Below are 12,968 nucleotides of genomic sequence, written 5' to 3'. Positions count from 1 at the left end.
GCTGTCCTCCGGCGTGCAAAACGTGAGTTTACATCTGTCCCACACCCACTCGAAATAATATTGTCCGACGACACGAAAATCGATGAGATTGCCGACGACGGTACTATTGGTCACCCCAAGTATCATTTCACTGGGATTCGTGAGCTGGCCACGGTTGCTGAGAGTTCTATTGTGGATGTGGTAGGTGTACCGGTCAAAGTCGAAGAGGTTGATTACGTGGCGGGAAAAAGTGGTCACTTGATCAAGAAGCGTGAGGTTACCTTTGTGGATACATCGAACGTCTGTGCTGTTGACGCTATGGAGCGAATTTGCAGATGTTGATGGCTAGGGAAAGAAGTTGCAATTCGTCGATGCCGCGTGTCTACGTATCATGAGCGCTCTATCTCAACAGGACCGGGTAGCATGATTGTTGTGGAGCCCGACATTCCAGAACGTGACGAACTACACAACTGGTACGGCGAAACGCACGCTGCTACAGCAGTTCCAATGGAATTTGTTGCTTGCAAGTTCTTATCGGTTTCCGAGGCGTTACAATGCACGAGTAATTCGCATGTAAACATTATTGGCATCATTGAGGGAGTTGGGCCTGTGGTTGAAATGGAAACAAATGATGGAAGACAATTGCGCAAACGAGAAATTACTGTTAAGAATGGCACTGACGCAATCACTTGCACTCTCTGGCAAGAAGCAACAGATCGTGTGACGGATTCAGACATGAATCACGTCATCGCCGTTCACAATGACAGTGTCGTGGACTTTAACGGCCGTGGTATCGGTACCCGTACAGGTTCCTTTGTAGCGGTTGACCCGGATATTCCGGAGCTGGCTAGTGTGTCTGGATGCCGTCAAGAGCCAACAGCAGAGGCCGAAGAGGGCGAAAAGAGTGTCAATGCTGCCACAAAGGCAGGGGGTAAGCGCGTGAGTGCGAAACGCAAGCCAAACGAGAGCGCGGATGGCCCTACAATGAAACGCCAAGTTAAGTACTGACTAAGTTGGACTGACGAGAGAGAGAGCTGCCCTGGATAATAACGCCCAGAATGATGAGTAACTGCACACACAGAGCATTTGGTGACAAAATCTGCTGGAGGATACACGCATAAGAACCTGCTTAGGTCGCGCGTTCCTGTCTAGCCCACGTAACGTTCTTGATGATTTAATGTTCTAAGGGGGATATGCAATACGGTAGGAGACAAAGATGATTTTTTGAAGATGCACACCCAAAAAAAGCAATAATACTATCGTATTTTCCAAAACAGATTCGATACTACATAGTTTACATTGGTATAAATATATGTTTTCATTACAGACTATCGGCATATGAACTATCATTTTTTTAGCACAAGAAACTTTAAAAATGTATAATACAAATGAAACAACTACGATACGATATTTTATGGATTTTACTGCTTAGGAGCTAATTTATGTTGCTGCGTAAAGGTTGTTAGAGGATCAAGCGACATTTGCCCGGCCGAATTAATGTTGGTTAGGCCCTCCACCCAGCTTTGCTGGCCTCCCAGGAAAATCGTATCCTACGCCCCTGTCGGCGACCCGTCCGCCAGCTAAGTAGTATCGGATTTTGCTGCCTAACAACTCTTAGAAAACAATGGCTTACAGCAGTCTCTTAGAAAACAATGGCTACAGCAGTAACACATATGAGTTCATTCTATTCAATCTAAAACTATTTATCTTTATGGATCAGGTGACAACGTTTATTGGCACAGCGTTGTTCTTACGGCCAGCTTCTGCTGTACGTGTACTACTATCTGACAGCTCAATCAGTTACCTCACACTCAGATATGTTCTTAATACTACGTAGTATTTCTACAACAAAACAGTTGTAGCTATTATTTTAGTCATTGTAACTTGCAGAAACTATTAACCCTTTCGCGGTGCGTGGGCGCATTTTTCGCCCTTTAACACCATTACCAAAACAAGGTGGAAAATGGGCTTGTAAAAGGGCGAATTTATCGCCTTTTTAGCTTTTCCTCCAACTCTGCCAACCGTGTTTTATAACTACCAAGCGCAGCAGTGGATAGAAAGAGGTTGGGGGTAATTTTGGATCGTCTGCACATCGCACAGTATTTTATTGCTCCAACGACCGTAATCGGCCCTTTCTACGCGGTCGTGCCATGGATCTAGCGGTTAATCGCTTGACAGCCACTCACCATAATATACAAAAGGTAAGACGAATGCACCTCTCCGACCTCCCATTTTGCTATAGTGTACTTAAGACTAATGCGCACTACCTTCACAGACATTGAAGATAGCTGCTGGTGCAGATCGCCTTCCAATTCGAAAGGGAGGGCTTACGAATCACATGGACCTACGTGGCCCGCCGAATGCAGACCAAGCGGCCGGTCCGTCAACTGCGGCTTCGGCTGGCTAGCCTCAAGCGGACCTACGGAAAGGCGATTAGTGGCTTTCCGCCATGTTTTCTCCGCGGCATGCCATCAAGGCGTCTTCTCGGAGCGCTGAGGTCACCACCACCACCACTCCTCATTTTGCAGCAAGTCGTAAAACCAGCATGTCGACCTTCTGCTACTCCGTCAAATTCTCTACATCTCGGCGGCGATCGCCGCATGCCAGGTTTGTCTGTTTTAGGGATATTTGCATGCCGTTCGTGAGTCTGATGACGATAAGTTGGTGGCGATACGCATGGGAGCGCCGCCGGAGGCAGTCAGGTGACAGACGACGTGGATCAGGAAAACCAAGACTGCAGAGGTGAAGATACAGGACCCGCTGGCGGCTATATTGCGCGAGATTGCGGGGGATGCCGTCAACCACAGGTGACTCAGGCGAAAAGCGCTTCAGGTGAGTCTCGGATTGTTTGTTCCACAATTGACGTCGGCAAATACTAACCTTTGTGTGTAGGTGCTGGTGTTGGGGGCTGTGGAGATAATCTCGACCCAGCTGAAGCTGCCGAAGCCGTGGATATCATTTTCGGAAGTATAAGCGCTCACGACGTTCGCCAGCCCGCTGGACGCACATATGACAATGCTGGTGAGGTGCTACCGTCCGGTGTTACCCTTCTACTTGCTGCCGTCGGACTGCTCGGCGAAGCTGACGTCTTCCTTGACGTTGGAGCTGGTATTGGCAACGTGCTTGCGTAGGTATCACTTACAATGAAAGTCAGAACGTGCATCGGGATCGAGGTGTGAAGGGACCTCGTCTCCCTTGGACGCCGTTGCATGCAGCAGCTACGCAAGCCGTACCCACGGCTCAGTAAGGTGCTGCTCAAGCAAGTCGATGTAAGAGATGTTTCGATGTCACGGCATTCTCCCATTTGCGAAGCCACCATTGTCTTTGCTAATATCTTTCTATTTGAAGAAGATGCTAAGCAGATTGTTTCACGAGAGCTAAGCGCAATGCCGGAGGCACGGGTGGTAGTTTCAACGTCGCTCTTCTGCCCTAGACATCGATCATCGTGCTCGGAGCCGTACTGCAAGAGTTGGAACCTGGATCATCAACAAGAAGTACAGTGTAGCTGGAAGGCGACACCTCATCCCATTTACATATACCGTAAGAAACTTTGATCCATTCTGCTATCTCATACTTGCTTCTAATTAGAGTCTTTTCGATGCTCATGAGTGCCACCACCAAGAGCAAATGCAGCTTCGCTACCCAATCTGCGTGCGGCAGCAGCAACCCGGCTAGGTGCAGTATCATCACGTCCGAGTGTAGCAGTAGCCCATACGTCATGCGAGTCACCACCGATTCTGTGAGCACCGCTGGGTCATGAGCGTTGCCGTCACTGACTGTGCCAGCCGCACCGACAAGTCCGCGGGTGCCATCACCAAGTCTGTGATCATCACAACCTCCATGTCTTCGCGCGTCGTCGCTGACAAGTCGGCGAGCGCCACGGCTACCAACTGTATGTGCTGCACCACCAAGCTCGCGCAATCTTTGCTGTCTGTGCAAGCAGAAGCACTTCGCCTGCCACCGACTCCGCTAGGGTCACCAAGGCTATGTGCGCCGCCGACACCGGCTACACCAGCGGCACCACCAAGTCCGAGCCCCCCGTCTTCAAGTCCGCGCGCGTCGTCGCGGCCAAGTCCGCGCTCGTCGTCTATGGCAAGTCTGGGAGCTCCGCCGCCGCCATCAAGTTCGTGTGTGTCTTCGCCGCCTGTGAGAACGGCACCACTTCCACGTCGGCGGACTTCACCACCACGTTCACTAGTGCATCCGATTTCGCGAACATCACGACGGGCCCCACTAAGTCCGCTAGCCAATACACATTCAGGCCTATCGTCCAAACGGCTGTCGCCGTCTGGTCCAGGCGCAACTAGTCGAGTCGAAAAATTGCCACTGCCAAACGCAACCAACCCTAGCGGAGTATTACCGCTACCCCGAAAGCAGCAAGACCCTGTGTATTATCATCTCCTTTGTTGTCAAGTGCGGGAGCGATGGCACCTCCGAGATCTGCCCCGTACGCAATTTGGCGAGCGGTAGCAGACCGCCTTACTGCTTGAGATCTGGGCTCGTGCGCATTCTTCGACTTGGCGAGTTTGGAGTGTCGCCTGACATTTCCCTTATCTGTAAACAATGCGTTAGGGTAGTAGAATCGGTGGAACTTATCCCAGCATGTTGAGTGTCGACGGACACATCCAGGCTGGCGGGGCGGCGTGCCACTGGCACAACGACCCAGCTGAGCATATTGTAACTCGTGGATATCTCCCCCCTGGGGCCAAACATAACGAGCGGCCCCGCCTTTCTTCTTTTTCGGAACCAGATATTGGACTGGAGAAGCGCCGAAGTAACAGGACGTGTTGGCGGGGTCCCCAGCAATTAACATAGAAAAAAGCCTTTGGAAGAGAATTCTTTTTTCGCCTCTCTTCTCCTTCCGTCACTCAATTCTCCGCTGTACAGCATGCGACCGTCGCTGGGTGCATTCTTCCATTGTCCATTGAGAAGCTCACCAACTAGCTCCATCACAAACTTTCTATGAGGACCACGCGTTGCTGGCTCCGCCTGTACCAAACGTCGCGTAAGATACGCGCTGGAGCGCGCCACATCGATGAGCGCGAGCGCCAACTGCTTGTGCCAGCGTTTGTACGAATGACCATCTGCAGTAGAGAATCGCCCGCGTATTTGATCAAGGCGATCAACACCTTGCATATTGGTATTATACTGAGCGACGCACGCTGGAGCTGGAAACGACTGCTTCTCGTTACCAACCATGCGGGTGATAGTTGTAATGTTCGTTGAGTCCGCATTGGACACAAGGCTGACCACGTTACTGTCGCACCATGACGCTGTAAGCATGCTGTGATCGTGCGAGACAGCTTGGCAATAGTCCCCTCGGGTACAGTCGTCTTTGTGAATAATAGTGTGGCCTGGGAAATGCTTGCTGTTGGCACGGATAGCGCCGCGACCATAGAGGTCTTTCAGTCGGAGTTCCTGGAGAAGCTGCACGGACGTATAATAGTTGTCCATGTTGACAGCCCTATTTGTTCCGAATAGCGGTCTTGTTACCTCCAACACATGCTGTCTGATTTTAGATACTTCATCCAGCTCCTCTCGCAGGTTTTGCGCTTCAACTTGATCAACTACACCATTCAGTCGGTCCAAGATGTCGCTTCGGTTGCAGTGAAGTTTGTAATTCAGCTCGACCCACGTAGTAGAGCAGCACACTATGTACAGCAGGAAATGATATTTCACAGTAGGCATCATGAGATTATACACGATATGTGGCGACCTTGACGCGAACGGCACGCAACACTTGCTTCATCAAGCGGAACATCTCGACCAACGCGAATATACTGGCCGCCATTGATCTTCTTTAGCAGGTTCAGAAGAGGTCGGATGCGAGCTGCAGCATCTTGATCTAGTGTGTAAGGGACCGCATTGAAGCTCAGACATCGCCGCAGTAGCTTGAAGCTATGCAGCGTCATGATGTCATCAATCGAAGTTGTAACACCACAAAAAAAATTAGATCCTCCACTTGTAGACCCCAGTAATTTGCGTACGCGCCTTTATCGTTCGTTGCCATGAAGAATAGAATGCCCAGGAAAATCATGAGCTCGTCAAGAGTGAACTGGTTCGCCAGCCCAATGCCGTTCCTCACGGCGTACTTGTTAGTTTCATGCAACACTTGACGCCAAAAGTAAAGCGGTATGATGGCAAAGAAGCTGGAAGTGGCAGAATGCTCAAACAAATGTTTAAACTCAGGCCGCAAGTAGCTTCGTGTCGATCCATCACCGTGCTTATACAGATACGAAGGCATCTGAACTTCTCCAGACGGAACAAAGCGCATGCTTCTGATTGCTTCAACTTCAGCGAGGCTGGTTGGAAGTAACTCAGTCGGATCGAAAGCTTCAAGTACTTCTTCTTCTTCGCAATCTGAATCATTTTCCTCAAAGTCGATCTCATCGGTGGGATCGGGACGTACGAGGATTCTTCACTCAGGGTTCTTTACTCGTGTAAGCACAATGTAGTTTTTGGTGTCAACCTGCACCATCCCAACGCTGATATGCTCCACAGCGCTCTGGAACTGACTGTCTAGCCATCGAATCTGGAACAGCGAAGTGTTCTTCCCTTTCTTGACTAGACGATACACACGACCAATAATGTACGCCGTGCCAATTGGTCTGTAGACCTTTGCTTTCATCCATCGATATTTTTCGGGCGAAAATGCAACTAGTTTGTCCACGTAGACATCCTGCAGCATGATGGGAGGCGTACGTGTAGGAGTTGCTGTCTCAGTTGGTGCTGCGCGCCCTGGTTGTGGTGATTCTAGGCCTGCAGCAATTTGGCCTTGGATCTCGCGACCAGTACTGACTGCCAGCACCGTAGTTCCACCAACATCACGGCCACGTGCGTCTGCAGTACCAACAAGCACATTGCTACGTTGTGGTTAAAACCAATACCAAACTTATAAACACACTTTCAGATATTGGGCCGCTAGTGATTCGCGAAACTTCAAGAGCTCCTCGACCCCCATGCCCTCCTCGCGCACCACGTCCTTCTCGTACTGCTAGCGTTACATGCCCGACTCTGACGGCTAAGTCGACAGCACCAACTGCACTGCCGCCACCTTCAGTGCTGGCAGCGTTCGTGGCTCGGGGGCATCCACGCCCTCCTTTAGCTCCGCGCCTTCCTCGAGTTCTACCCCCTCCTCGGGTTCCACGACCTCCGCGGGTTCCACGCCCTCCCCGAGCTCCACGCCCTCCTCTCGCTCCACGCGCGGCACCGGCACGGCCGACATCAGCCATCGCATTATCGCCAAATGTTCCACCTGCACCAACAACAATGCACACAGTTAGAAACTAGAACCGCACTACCGTCACAGCCTAACCCACACCTTCAGCGCTTCCGCCGCTCGCTGCTCGTGAAGTGCCACGCCCTCCTCTCGCTCCACGTGCGGCACCGGCGCCGGAACCAGCACCCATAGCGGCGGCACGGCCGACCGCTGCCGCCTCACCGGGAGCTGCACCTGTTCCAAGATAGCCGCACTCGCCTCTTTCATCGACGTTGGCAGCGCTGGCGTCTATTTTAAAAGCAAAACAAAACACAATTAGTCCACGGCGTCTTCAGCACCTCTCAGTTGGGCCTCCGCCTTCAATACCTTCTTCAGCACCGACTTCGAGGAGGCGCGGCTTCGCAATGTACCTTAGGACGGCCATTTCTCTAAGTAGGTATTCAGCCCCCTCTTCGTCGTCGTGTCGCCTTCCAGGCCGAATGTATTTGTAGCCTGTGTCCAAAGACTTGGTAAAAGGCTGCCTGGACGTCCACCCGGCCTTTGCCAACGCTCGCCACTCGCTGTTGAACACAGCAACGCCCCCGAGGCCACTCGCTGTCTCATCAGTTGCCGCCTCGCTAACGGTACGCACGCGTCGCCGCTTCCTTGCCATATTCGTGCCTTCATGCTCGCGCTTTTGGCCACGCGGCACTTCCGACATTTTCTGCTTGATTTACAAATGAGGGCGGGGACCGATGGACGGCTAATACGCGTCGCCTATTCGTGGATAATATATGGGTACATAAATACACATTTTGTCATCACGACTTGTTTTTTATATACATTCAAACAAAGAAACAATAAATTTTTGGAGTAGCCTCCATAATTTGGGCGCCAAGTTTTCGCGGCAATTCTAGTATACAAAATGCCACATTCAAATACAAAGCATAAGATTTATGCACCACTGCACTGCGTTGTGGTTACACCATCGCCGGCCATACTGGAATGGACAAATATGCAACCTAGTGTTCTATACGCTCAAATCGGAACCTTGAGCACCTATAGCTTCAAACCTAAAGGTGACGCTTGAAACAGCATCTCCAAAAGCATCCACAAACGTATAGCGGCTTACATGTTATCGCGGGAAACCAGCGGCATGATCTCGCCGGCCAACACCACAATACTACATAATGGCGCGAACTTCGGAAGCTGCAGCAGCGTGGGCATCATCCTTCGACAAGTCATTATCCAGAAAACGGTCAGTGGCGCGAATATCTTCGTAAGTTTCGCCGTTCTATTTCAGCGGTGGTACGCTGTACCGAATTGTTTTGACCAATCATAATAGAAGGTGGTCCAATCGACCTCGAGTTGTCTGAGTGCTCACTTATTAGCCAATCAGAATTCTACGTTAAAGGGCGCAAAATTCGCCCTTTTAGGGCAAAATACCCCACCTCAACCTGCATCAAGCTTGATTTGCACACCATCCCCGTCTTTACCAATACCTTAAAGGGCGAATTTTGCGGTCTTTTATTGTACTCGTCAATGAACGTTGGACCATATTACTTTAACATGCCATTTAAATTGGCAAAACTCCTCGGGTTGGCACCAAAATAGAACAAGGAGCCTAAGTTAATACTCCTTGGCATCTCGTGCATCTAGTAAGCAATTTGCGTCCTTACTAACATGTCCGAGCCAAGCACCTCGCAGCAAGAGCTGGCGCCGGGCCAGAAGGATTACGTAGTACGATGCTTAGACGTCATGTCCAAAGCTAAGGAAGATGGCCTCTTCAGAGGACAGCGAACCCGGGACCTGGTTGCTTAGTGTCTACAGATAGCACACGGCACTGTTACGACTGTGACGAGCACCTACAGAGCCGACAATGAGACCAAGTTTGAGGTGCACATCAGCAATTTAGAGGTGCATGTTCCTTATCAGCTATATAACGTTAACCTCTATTATTTTATATATGAGCTCAACGCGGAAGGAAGCGTGATTGACCCAGCAAAGCGGAAGATAAGGTGCCTGTTTAAATAAATATTTGTTTTTCCCTTGTACTCAAATCGTTACAATCGTAGTCGGATGTGCTTCTGGTCAGTTTCGTACTTATTTATACTTTCTTGCGCAAATCCATGTGGTTTTGGGAATTGCCCAATCAAATGACCGCCTCAAAGGCAACACGTTTCCCGTAAACCTGGGGCATCTGGAAAGAGTTTAAAAAAAGTCTTGTAGCGCAAAAACGACTGCGAATCAGCTAATTCTGACCACATTTTAGAAATCTACGCCCGATTTTACCACTTATATCTAAATGATTTGGGCTGTTGAATCCTCATAACAGATGGCTACATTCTGGTCCAAGGACTTGTGACGAGTACAATAGCTCTTGTTGACTTGACCTGTATAGTACAGAAAAAATGAGCTCATATGTGCTCCTCGCGAAAGGCTTAAGAACATAGTATTACGTATATTATAGTATGGCCTTGAAAACACGCATTCCTACGTGTACGCTAAGCACCTTGCAGCATAGGAAGCGTCTTTAGGAGCTTTTTCATTTAGGAATAAGTAGCTCTCTCGGTTTAGCACTCAAATATTAAAAGCAACATGCACTATTAAAAAAGTAAATACTTCGTAATATAAAAACGATGCCGCCTTCGGATACCTTATCGGATATCGCTTACAGTAGTAATTGTCATCAGCACATATAAGTTATTTTTGCTCAATCTAAACCAATCTATCTTTGTGGCTCAAGCGACAACGTTTATTAGCACAGCGCTGCTCTTACGGCCAGCTTCTGTTGTACATGTACTTCTGTTTGGCAGCTCAGTCGCTTACCTCACATTCAGAAATGTTCTAAATATTTCCACAACAAAAACAGTTGCAGTTACTCATTAGTCTTTGCTTCTTGCAGAAACTATATAGAACATAATATTGTGTGCATTAATAGTATGGCCTCGAAAACACACGTGCACGCTAAGCACCTTGCAGCATAGGAAGCGTCTTTTGGGGTTATTTCATTTGAAAATAAGTAGCACTCAAATATCAATAGCAACTTCCCACATTAAAATAGTACAAATTAAAACTTCGTAGTATCTAAACGATGCCGCCATCGGATAATGGATAGTCTTGTGCAAATCTCCATATGTGCTATGTGAACCACATGAATTTACTGATGTAAGCTACATAATTCCGTTTTAACCAATCGAAGCCGCCTTCGCTCCGCTCGACAGCCAATGATAAAGCTCAAAAACCTGAGCGTTTCGTGTGACCGACTGCAGACACCGTGTTAGCATTGATAGTTTAGGACTAGTCGACCGCCGCCGCTACGCGGCGGAGGTGGTAGGTTTTAGTCCCAGGGGAAATGGGCTCCCGCCTTCGCTGCGCTCCGGCGTAAACATGTTTTATGTAAACGTGATGTATAAATGCAAATGAAATTGAGCATTCCTACTTCGAACCAAAGATCTGCCTGTAGACAATGTTCTGGGTGTAAACTCCATCCTCCTCCTCCAGCTTTGAGTACTCGACCAGCGCCTTGAATCTTGATCATGAAGTAGCTCGCGACATCGCAACGTGCAGCTGGCGTAGCAAGATACAGCCCCAAGTGCTGCACCGTCTGTCCATGCGCCTTGTTAATGGTCATCGCAAAGGCCGGTTGAACAGGAAACTGCTTACGTCTCAAGTGAAACGGAAAGCTCCGAATGTCTTCGTCACTGATGAAAACAATGCGGGGATCAGCACATGTTGCCCCTGTCGCTCACCTGTCATGATTGTGGCGTGGATGCCATTTGGCTTGAGGGCCACGATTCGAAGCCGGGTTCCGTTGCACAGCCCTAGATCTGGATTTAGGTTCCGCTTCATCATGATAGGTATTCCTACCTTGAGGGTCAGCTTGTGGGGAGGCATTCCACTGATATTCATCGAGTGGGATACCTCCTGCTCGAAGCAATTTCCGTCACCGTCATCTTGTACAGAGTCGGAAGACATGTATTCCCGTGCCTATCCAGTTAATTGATCTGCCATCGCTTCATTGATACGGTGCACGATTGCGTTCGTGGTCGTGAGGATCGTTCGGTTAGCGAAATACTCGTCGGTAGCAACCTCGGGGTTATTAATCTCGCCATACGTCTCGTCAATGATCCGATCCATGCCTCTTGGAATAGCGCCAGGACGAATTTCCTGGTCCTCGTCCCCTGGCACAGGTGAATTCTCAATCAGCATATCGCGCGGGATCTTCATGTAATCGCTTCCTAGGGAAGGGTTTACATCATGCCTTCCCTCCCCGACTTGCAGCAGAAACTCGGAGAACGCAGTCATTTCCTCAGCAGTGTCTGCTGTATCAGCAGTGCGCACTCGCATGTTTTCCGTAAGACGGAACGTCTGGAATTGGGGCCACAGCCTAGACGACTTGAGGCAAGCGTCAATAGTCTCGACGGGTGTTCCATTCTTTTCGACCGAGAGAATTTGGCGGAAATCTCCCGAAAGTACAAACACTTTACCGCCAAAAGGCTCGGTATCGTTATCAAGTATATCCCGTAGTGTTCTGTCTACTGCCTTGATTACGTGGCGATGGACCATAGGTGCTGCATCCCAGATAATTAAACTTGCATGCTTGATCAGCTCCTGAATATGGGAGTTCTTCCTGATACCGCACGTCGAGCTCTCGTTTAATTTCAAAGGGATTTTGAATAAAGAATGAGCTGTCCTACCACTCATCAGCAAGAGCGAGACAATACCGCTAGACGCCACAGCAATGGTAATTTTTCCCGAGAGTCTGACCTTGGCCAGTACGTTTCGAAGCAGCGTAGTTTTTCCAGTACCACCCGGGCCATCGACAAAAAAAAACTTCTTTCCTTCCTGAGGACAGCCTACCGCTTCAATAATCTGGTCGTAAACTACCCCCTGTCTTTCATTCAGCTGAACTTCTGTGTTTACAATCACCTCCAAAGCTGACGCATCGTATTCTGTGAGCTCACGTCGTAGTAAACCGTTTTGGCGAAGCGCTTCACGAATCAATGTTGGGAACGACCCCAACCGTGGAAGCTCGTCGAAGTCTCCTACCGCATACCCGTTCGCTTCAAGTAGTTCTTGAATGCTCATAAGCGTTTCAAATTCGACCAACGCCGACTTGAAGGGGTCCATCAAAGCCCGATGTTTGCGTCCGAAATCTTGGGAAAGATCAGCGAAACCCCGATCCCATAGAACACCAACATTTGCTGGAGCTGAATACACCAGAATGGTGACGAAGAGCTGGCGTAGTTGATACGGCATTTGGAACTCAGCCACTGCCGCCAAACACGAAATCCACTCGTTGTCATTCTTCAAGTAGCCAGCCTCCCACGCCGCAATTTGGAATGTGGGGCAGACAATTCCGTTAACCGTTCTCAAGTCTTCAAACGACGTTGGGCCTCTACGCTGACAGAGCAGTAGCCGAAGATAGAACCGCTCCATATCTCGAGGAGACACGTGAACCATGCGACCAACCGCAGCTTGATACTGTTTCCGGCGAGCCCGCATTTTCGGCTATCCGGCTTCATTACTATAACCAATCCTGGTGAGAAGCTCAACCGGACGCATATCCGCCAGCTGAAGATGAAACTACTTCCTACCCAGTAGCTCGCGAGCTCCAGTCACCGCTCATTGGCGTTTCCACGGTTCTCGCTGCATCCTCAGTGTCCTACAATTCTAAAAGATCGTGCATCTGGTCTTCGCCGGCGAGGACTACTAGTAGCGTACATCGTCACTCGCACAGCTGTTGTCGTACGTTTGTGAGAAGCTGACCGAGATTTCATTTACGTCT

Source organism: Phytophthora infestans, genomic scaffold (assembly GCF_000142945.1).
Source record: "Phytophthora infestans T30-4 supercont1.1 genomic scaffold, whole genome shotgun sequence".
In the NCBI taxonomy this organism is placed as follows: domain Eukaryota; phylum Oomycota; class Peronosporomycetes; order Peronosporales; family Peronosporaceae; genus Phytophthora; species Phytophthora infestans.
Note: the sequence above shows the minus strand (reverse complement) of the source record.